Below are 8,489 nucleotides of genomic sequence, written 5' to 3' on the forward strand. Positions count from 1 at the left end.
TTGCATGCACTATTTCATTTTATTCTCACAACAACCATCATGTTCTTTAACTACACAGCAATATAACTTTTAAGACAACTAAGACTCAGAGCAATTCATTGGCTGTCTACTGACATACAGCTAGTGAGTGGCTAAGTTAGAATCCCACCCAGATCTGCCTGATTCAAAGGTTCAGAGCTACTTCTACCATCAAAAATGTGCTGTGGTCAGGCTTTCCCCAGGAAAGAATGCAAAAATAAGACCAGATAATAAAATGAAAATGTGAATTTCATAAGGGCTAGACCATGCTCATTTTGTTTCTCATTTTATTTCCCAAACCCAGGACAGTACCTGCACTGATTAGTATTTTTTGAATGAATGGCATCTGACAATTAAGCTTTGAAAGCAACAGATTTTAACTCAGAGCAGAGAGGCACTGGGGGGAGCTTAAAAAGACAACTCCCAGGTATATAAAATCTGGGAGAGCTGACTGAACATACTGTCATATTGGAATAAAGATTTAAATCAGTCTTCAGAGAGGCTGGTTAGCCTTGAAAACATAGAAAAGGAGAGTGAAACTATAGAGGTGAAAGCTGATCTTTGTTCAACCAGTTTAGTTTTTCCAAATTTACCAAGGAGAGAAGCTACTCCATCTTCCTGGGGGCTGAAAGAGAAGAATTGAGTGAAAGGGGGAGAGGAAGAAAGGCCAGGCCATTATAGCAACTGATCTTCACCCACGAAGAGGGAAACAGCAGGCAGGAAAGAAGCATCCCTGCGTAAACTAGACAATAAAGCCACATGAGTGTGACAGGACAACCTGAGAGTTGGGACACCCAGGAGATCAACCAAGGAGAATTCAAGGCGATGGGCTGGGATGTTATAGGACTTTAGTTGGAGAAAGATGCATGAACAGAATAGCACAGACTAGAACATAGAAAAATGAAACCGTGTGTGTGTGTGCGCACGCGTGTGTGTGTGTGTGTGTGTGTGAGAGAGAGAGAGAGAGAGAGAGATCTGTTAGGGTGACCTAAGCATTGACACTGTGGAGCCAATTTCCCTTGGTTTGTACCTCTAATAAATTGTCTCACCCTACCCTACCCCCACCACTGGCCACCCCCTCACCATAATGGTATATTTTTCATCATACAGGAAAAGAATCAGCATTCTGGTTTGTATCTATCAGTCTCTGTAGCCTCAGTTAACATACATAATCCCAAAGAGGAGAGACCTCATCTGTATATAGGACAGATAAAGTCCTATATCTGGATGGCTGACACAATACCTTAAACCCTTGTGAATTCCTACAGGATAAATGCCACTTGGAATGGCCTCCTGACAGCCAACCAGTGCTCTCCTGTGCTACTGTACACCCCTCATACTACACTGGGGCCAATATTTCCTTCTGAACTGACATTATCAAATAGTACATAACCGCAAGAAAGAACATTTTAGTTCCAGACTAAGAGGAGATCATCAACCACACAAACACAACACAAAGGTTATGGTACAGTGTATGATGGGGAGTGGGGAGGGAGGAAAGAGAGGAGAAGAGTTGACATGCATTCAGTTTCTAGCTTGTTTTGGGGAAGTCTTACATACTTACCTTACAAAGACAATAACCAGAGAACTAGAGGCTTGGTGAGGGTAAGTCAATTGACCAAAGTCACTCAGCTAGTAACTCTCAGGGATTTCAAACCCAACTAGTAACTCTCAGGGATTTTTAAACTCTTAGGTATTCAAAGGCAGGCCTGTCTAGTTCAAGGGCAATAATAAAAATGAGTACATAATTAGTATAAAAACAAATAGAAAAGACCCTTGTAATAAGACTTAGAAATTAGAATGCACGGTTACCTAAGAGACACTGCTGTCTTTCAAGTTCTTTTTAAAATATTCAATAGAAAACCAGGCGCGGTGGCTCACACCTGTAATCCCAGCACTTTGTGAGGCCGAGGCAGGTGGATCATCTGAGGTCAGGAGTTCAAGACCAAACTCACCAACATGGTGAAACCCTGTCTCTACTAAAAATACAAAAATTAGCCAGGCAAGGTAGCATGCCCCTGTAAACCCAGCTCCTTGGGAGGCTGGGGTAAGAGAATCACTTGAGCCCAGGAGGCGGAGCTTGCAGTGAGCCAAGATCGCACCACTGCACTCCAGCCTGGGCCACAGAGTGAGACTCCATCTCAAAAAAATAAATAAATAAATAAAAGAATACTCAATAGAAATATGCTGTTTGAACTCATTTTTCAGTTCTGTGTGAAGTCAAAGAAAAAATAAGTGAAATGAGAAACTATATCAAAGCAAGCTATAGTGTCTAATTCCTCCCCCTGCCCCTGTTCCATCCACAGTGTTTGTTTACACAACCGATATATAGGAATGTTTGGAGAAGTGATGGAAACTTTATAGGAATTTATATGAATTGGGTTTTTCCCTTGTGGATTTTATAAGCAGATTAAATTCCGCATTCAAATTGCTGTACTGCAACTTATTAAATATTCACTTTTTAAAATAAGTTGATGCATTATTTACAGCAGAGCAGATTCAATATTTAAATTGTTTTCTCAAAGAGTTCCTGACTAGAGCGTGTCACCAGCACCTTCCTCCTGGGCTAGGCGATGAGATGAAATGAGTCTTATTTGGTGCAAATCCTAAGAACAAAGGCTTAACCTGAACTAGAAAGTCAGCTCTGGTTAATGCCAAACTCCAGGGTGAATCCCTCTGGACCTCTGACTTGCATCCTTCTTGGCCTCACACAGCATCTTGTCCCTCATCAGCATTTCTCACACTAAAGGCATCTGGCTACTGGGGGTGGAATCATCTGGGATGAGTTTTCAAAATGCATTAGCATTAAAAACAATCATTTTTAAACCTCAGGGTTGAGAACCACTGCTCTAACCAAGGTAGTGCCTAAGCCTTTCTTAATAAGAAAGGCTTCTTAAGCCTTATCCTAGACTCAGAGTTCAGACTTCGTCTTGTGAGCTCTGGGAGACACCAAAAGGGTTAAAGCAGAGAAAGGACATGTTCACATTTTGCAGTTTAAGAGTAGTGTAGCTGCAGTGTGGAGAATGGAACACTCGGGCAAAGGAGGCCAGGTATGACACTGATCTAGGCGAGAGAGGATGTGGACCCAAGGTAGAACAGTGGCTGGATTTGAGAGACCAAACTCACCAACATGGTGAAACCCTGTCTCTACTAAAAATACAAAAATTATTTGAAAGATAATTTGAAATTATTTGAAAGATTATTTGAAAGATAATCAATGGAGCCCAGAGCCTCATTGGATGGAGGGTGGGGAGGTCAGCAGGTGACAGAGAGGAAGAAAATAAAGAACTTGCTGTGTTTAGGGTGGGATGTGCTAACGTGAACACTACTTGTTACTGCAAGACTCAGATTATAACCTCGATGTTCTGATATCTAAGGTTTTACAAATATACTCTGCTTTCCTAAAATCAATTAAGTGGTTGAGTTTTGATTTATTTTACAGTTAACAAAAGGACATTCTTTGAAGTTTGTTTTGGTATGGGGTCCTAAATAATACAGAGTAAATTAAAACTATGTATCTAGGATCCTAGTGAAGTTATTTCTCTTTAGCTTCTCTGAGAAGCTGGGCAATGAACCAAAGCCTAGGCTTTCATTCCATAGTACTGAAAATACTCAAGTCTCCTAACCTCAAATTTGGAAGCACTGTCTTTTTAAAACACTGGCAAGTCATCTCCTCCTTTTCCTCTCTGTCCCACTCCCTCTATCCTAGATTTCTCAGGCTTTATTTGGAGATTGTGAGTCCACAGATGGGTGCTGTCTAGCTGGAACTGGAGAAATTTATAGAGGACAGAATGTAGCAATAGTTGTAGGACAAGAGACAAAAATCTGATCTTTTGATCTCTTTATTTTTCAGTTGCAGTCTGTATAGTTGCAGTGTTCTTTTTTCCTAATCTTAAAATAATTACAATTTATTACCATTATTAGGAATTCAAACAATTCAGGAAAGTATGATACAGAAGGTGAAAATATCCTGACACCTCAGCCTCAGGAACATCCGTGTTAACAGTCTGGTGTATACCCTTCCAGATTCCTGCAGTAACATAGGATTAAGGTGAGGAATTAGGCAGGCACCAAGCAGGAGGTCAGGGCTCCAGGCAGATGGAGAGCACGTGTTCTTAAGAGAATGCATGACACATCAGGGAAGCCGGAGGTTCCCTATGGCACTGGAATCCGAAGTGTGAAGTGGGGGTGGCGAGATGCAAGGAATGGAGATTGGCAAGGACCCTTTAGAGTGTGTGTGTACATGTGTACACCTTTTAAGAAAATCAGATCATACTATGCATTATCTTCTAAAACTTGTTTTTCCACATGGAAATCTTCCCACATCAGTGCATTTAGATACAATTCATCCTTTAGAAAAGGGATATGTATAGTACTCTATTATTTGGATGGACAAAGTTTGTTTAACCAACCCACTACCAATGTGAGTAGCTTCCAGTTTTTGCTAGTAAGAGCAAATCAACATTATTAAGTAAATAACCACAGAAGAATATCTCAAGGCTGAACTTCTAGGATTGATATTGCTAGGTCAATGGCTATGCCTATTTAAAATTTTATATTACCTACTGTACATAGGATTGGCTAATTCCTTACACCATTACCGGCACTGGATGCCACTTATTTATTTGTTGTCACTCTTATGGGCAAAAAATGAAAAGTCATTTTAAATGTTATTTTAATGACCATTGCAGTTGAACACCTTTTCATATCTTTCTTTCCTACAGGTATTTATTCTGTGAATTACTGGTCCATGTCTTTTGTATCTATTTTATTGATTTATTTATTTTATTTATTTTGAAACAGAGTTTCATTCTGTCACCCAGGCTAGAGTGCAGTGGCACAATCTCGGCTCACTGCAACCTCCGCCTCCCAGATTCAAGTGATTCTCCTGCCTCAGCCTCCTGAGTAGCTGGGATTACAGGCACAGGCCGCCACACCTGGCTAATTTTTGTATTTTTGTAGAGATGGGGCTTCACCATGTTGGCCAGGCTGGTCTTGAACTCCTGACCTCAAGTGGTCTACCTGCCTCAGCCTCCCAAAGTGCTGGGATTACAAGCATGGGCCACCACACCCAGCCTGTATCTGATTATTTTAGATCAGCCACGCAGAGAGGTGGTTGATCTAAAGTAATCAGATATAATAAGCTACTGTAGAGTTGATTAGTTTTTGTTTTTGTTTTTGTTTTTTGGTGGCACTAGGACTTACAAGGCCATGTCTTAGTCTAGGTGCTGGGGCTTGCCCGTGGTGCTCTTGATGTATAAAGCCTGGACATTCTGCCAATTCACCTTGAGCAGTGACACCAGGAAGCTAACATCCAGAAGGATGTTGTACACAAGCTCATCGTCTGTCATCTTCACATGGCCAATGCTCAGGGCCAGACACAGCACCTCCATCTGGAACTTGATTGTGGACTTCATCTCATCAACTCTGGCCACCAAGTTTTTCATTGTGCATGAGCAGGGAAGGGAATTTGCTGGCTTTATTCCGGCTGGGGCTGAGGATGTGTTTGATCAGAGTCATCACACTTTATGGCCAACTTCTTGATGAGTTTCTTTTTCTGGTTGAGTTTCTTCAGCACCTCGAAGCTCACATGGTGATGGCCACAGCCTTGGCTTCGTCAAAGTGTTGTTGGTCCCCAGTGCACACACAGAGAGCTTGGAGCAGGGAGTGGACTAAAGCCTTCAGGGGAAGTGCCTGTTCTTCCGAGTTCATTGTTCTTCAAGGTGATCTTCAACTGTACCCAAAAATGTCCAGTGCTTGCACTGGTTCTTGTGCGAGACGCCTAGTATAGAGTATCTCAAGAGGCTTTGCTGCTCTTGGTGCCTCATGACGCAGAAACAAGAAAAGAGTGTTACTGTAGAATCTTGCACCTTCATTTAACTAACTGGTGAAACAATGAGTCACTGACCTTCAGTATCTTGGAGTCATGTGTGCCTTTAGGTTTTTACTGAAATTGCAGGACATTAAACTTCTTTTATAACTAGCCGTGTTTGTTCTTGGCTTTTTCTGTTGGCCTCTACCACCGTGTCTATGGACCTCAAAACTTCTGATTTCCACCAATAAATTTAATATTTTTGAGAAGCACATTTAAAATACTTCTCAGAATCACTTTGGGAATCGCACCTTCACTTTCCATTTATGGATTTATAGTTTTCTGGGAAGAGGACACATCTTTCCTTTGAATACGGCCTGGTCTGTCTTCCTATTTAGACTTTACATTCTCCATCAGCAACCAGCCCTGATCTTGTGCCATTAGGAATCCAAATGAGTCCACATGTCTGTTCCAACTAGTGCTGGAGTGAAATTCACACCAGATTTCCCCCCGACATTCTTTATACTGAGTCTGTAGCTGGACAAATTGAAAGAAATAAGTTCTCCTAGAAATTGTGGCACAGACTTCTTTCTACACAGTTAAGGGTGGGGAAAAAACACAGTAAAGAATTTTAAATACAGATGTCAAGAGCCATTGGAATCATAGGTTGAGGAATGTTTAGGTCTTAGAATCACAGAATTTGGAGTGAAAATGCCCTTTTGATGAGACACAAATCAACTTCCTCATTTTGTGAGTGAGAACAAGACAAGTCAGACAGCTGCTCAGCTTGCCCAGCCAGCAAGTGACAGGGCCGAAATGCAGCTTTCCTGACTCCTGGTCCACAGTCTTTCTTCTTCTAGGCTGCCCCCCTTCCTAATCTAGTGAAAGAAGACATTTACTTAGAAGATTCATATCCCAGAAGTCACTTTGCTGGTCACCTATCACAAAGGAGGAACTGAGTCTCAAGGAGATGAAGTGACTCGCTAAGGGTCACGGGGCTAGCAGGTGCATGCCCATCCCAGGGCACAGGTTGCGCTACTTCTCATTGCCAAGGAGGGCTCTATCAAGTCACTCTGGCATTTTCCCTCAGGGATGCTCAGAGTCCTCGGAGCAGGTGGAAACCTTCCTAAAGTCTCACACTCTAGTGGCTGCTCTCAGAAATCCTAAGAGGCCCCCTTCTTTCAATACTCTGAGGAAACAGTCTGTCCTTTAAGATAGTCTAACCCTGCACCTTGTGTCTTATTGAAAATAAATCCTCATGATTCTCCTGGGTTTGTGACTTGTGTAGTAGTGCATGTGTTCAGAGTAGTTGTATTTCATTTTCTGGCAGTAAAATATGTCACTGTTTTCCTCCTAAGTTGGGTTCTTTTGTTTTTAAGGAATACTGCTGTAAGTGAGCTTGAGACCAGGGGGTTTTACTGTAGGAATTGAGATAGCATTAGGGACTGAGGTCACCTGAGAGACTGGCCAGCTCTGGGGACCCGGTGCTGTCTCCATCGCTTTCTCACGGCTTCTTCTTCTTCCCCGTGCTTCTGCTCAGATCTCCTCTCTACCACCTGGCTCATCCTGCTTATTAGAGGTTTCTGAACCTCCCTAACTGTAACTTACTCATAGGTTTTGCTTGCTATGTCCCTGACTCTCCCTCAGGGCATCTCTAAGGATATAGGAAAAAAACAAACTCTGTTTCTCCCACTGTGCTCTCACAACATACAACGCTTCTGCGACCAAATGTGTGGGTGTATTGTCTCAACACCAAGCAAGCAGTAAGTTCTGCAGCAGACACCAGCTGGGTATCCTCTAACTCAATTCAGTTCTGACACTGCCCACCTGGAGATGACGTCAGGTCCCACAGGTCCAGGGCTCAGTCCCACCAGTCTGCCCTTCACTTCCAACGGCAATCACAAGTTCCAGGTTGTTTTACCTGTGCTCTGACCAGCCAACTATAAATGAGGGGTCCCATGGCCTCCTCCTTAGGTTTGATTAATCTGCTAGAGTGGCTCACAGAACTCAGGGAAACACTTAGGTTTACTGGTTTATCATGAAGGGTGTTACAAAAGATATAAATAAAAGCCAGATGAAAGAGGTGTAGGGTGAAGCATGTCGGAAGAGGCAAGGCACTTCCATGCCCTCCCTAGGCGAGCCAACCTCCAGGAACCTCCCCCTGTTCGGCTATCTGGAAGTTCCATGAACCCAGTACTTTTGGGTTTTAGGAAAACTTCATTTAGGCATGATTGACTAAATCACTGGCCATTGATGATCAACTTAACCTTCAGCCTCTCCTGAGGTTAGAGAATGGGGCTGAACGTTCCAACCCTATAATCCCCCCTTGGTCTTTCATGGGATCAGCCCCCATCCTGAAGCCACCTAGGGCTGCCAGCCACCAGTCATCTCATTTGCATACAAATGATACTCTTATCACTTTGGAGATTTCAAGGATTTTAGGAGCTGTATGACAGAAAATGAGACAAAGACCAAATGTATACTTTATAATATCACAGCATCCTTGCAGTTTCTGTTCTCATTGCTATGGGCTCATTCCTTCTGTGTTTCCTAGTTTTAGGAAAGACAGAGAACATGGTTGGCTCAGCTCACCTTTTTTGTACTAGGACATAGCTACTGTCCAGCCTATGGGAATGGCTGCCCTTTGGTCAGGTGCCTA

At 42.6% G+C, this 8,489-nt stretch overlaps 1 pseudogene; it reads right to left on the reverse strand.

Annotated features, from left to right (window-relative positions):
- Positions 1-5,234: 5,234 nt before the first annotated feature.
- On the reverse strand, positions 5,235-7,395 carry LOC140711614 (large ribosomal subunit protein uL1 pseudogene; annotated as a pseudogene).
- Positions 7,396-8,489: the final 1,094 nt, after the last annotated feature.

The sequence above is a fragment of the Chlorocebus sabaeus genome, chromosome 4 (assembly GCF_047675955.1).
Source record: "Chlorocebus sabaeus isolate Y175 chromosome 4, mChlSab1.0.hap1, whole genome shotgun sequence".
Classification (NCBI taxonomy): Eukaryota; Metazoa; Chordata; class Mammalia; order Primates; family Cercopithecidae; genus Chlorocebus; species Chlorocebus sabaeus.